Genomic DNA, 1,363 nt, shown 5'->3' on the forward strand with positions numbered 1-1,363 from the left:
ACACACACACACACACACACACACACAAACACACAGTTTAGTAACAGTACTGTAAGAGTTTCACGGCACTTGAAACACAATAAGGACATGTAAGTGCCGAAGATTACAGGTGTTACAAGAGAGTAACAAACAAACAAAAAAAGAGGCGAGATCAGGACGATAGACGTTTGATAGGAAAGAAAGAGCAAAACACACCTGAGTACCCACCAACCACCCACGCACATCACACACACACACACACATACCTCACTTATATATCGACACAATTTCTCTACCAGCACCAATATCTCTACTATACTGAACAACAGCCAAGCCACGTCGTAAAGAGCAATAACAACCCAACATGCGCATTTTCAAACACACCAAAAAAAATGAACAACCCCTTGTACCTAGTCCCACAAAAAAGTGCAAAATATGTTTATTTTACATACTGGCTGGCAGCTATGTTTACAAAGATAAAGAAAGAAAAACTAAATCAATTAATACGGAAAGCATGCAAAATTTTCAACATCTACAGTCCCCTACTAGGATGAATTGTACATTACAGCTTGCACTAAAAAAATTATAATTCCATCTTTTTAGACAACAAACATCCCTTGCTCCCTCAAATAAAAACATAGTCAGAAGTAAAACACCTAGGCTTCTGATCTGTAACAAAGAAAGACACAGAAGGTCATTTTTATCATCATCATCCATCAAACTTCTTCCATCTGATCTTAATCATCTTGTTACAAGTACAATATTGATATGACCTAGCTTAAAGCATGCATCAGAATACCATTGAGTTACAGTCAGAATACTGAGTATGTATGTAGCTTAAGATTATTATCGTTTATGTTACTGCTCATTTATACTACCCATGTGACTGTAAGCCTGCGTGTGCGTGTATGTTTGTGAGTGTGTCAGTGTGTGTGTGTGTGTGTGTGTGTGTGTGTGTGTGTGTGTGTGTGTGTGTGTGTGTGTGTGTGTGTTTATTCTTTGGCATGCCTATGTGCATCTGTATGATTGTTTCCCTCTTTCTCTCCTCTGTTTGTTTGTTTCCTTCTTTCTCTCCTTCCTGAAGTGCCTAATTTGTAAACACGAGCCAAGAGATAGTTACGTAAGCGCGAGGAGAACAGGTTGGTTTGGCAGCTCCTTCTCTCTGACAGGCTAGAGCGTAAACAACATTGCGGGAATCTGTTACAGCTACGGAACAGGATGAAATTCATGCGTGTGTATGCGTGTATGTGCATGTGTGTATGTGTGTGTGTGTTCATGTGTGTGTGTGTGTGTATGTGTGTGTGTATGTGTGTGTGTGTTCATGTGTGTGTGTGTATGTGTGTGTGTGTGTGAGTGTGTGTGTGTGTGTGTGTGTGTGTGAGTG

General features: G+C 40.1%; 1 protein-coding gene across 1 annotated transcript in view; it reads right to left on the reverse strand.

The window, feature by feature from the left end:
* LOC101851184 (signal peptide peptidase-like 3) overlaps window positions 1-1,363 on the reverse strand; it is a gene marked incomplete in the record, with an annotated part of 42,347 nt that overhangs the window by 12,238 nt on the left and 28,746 nt on the right.

The sequence above is a fragment of the Aplysia californica genome, unplaced genomic scaffold, assembly GCF_000002075.1.
Source record: "Aplysia californica isolate F4 #8 unplaced genomic scaffold, AplCal3.0 scaffold00144, whole genome shotgun sequence".
In the NCBI taxonomy this organism is placed as follows: Eukaryota; Metazoa; Mollusca; class Gastropoda; order Aplysiida; family Aplysiidae; genus Aplysia; species Aplysia californica.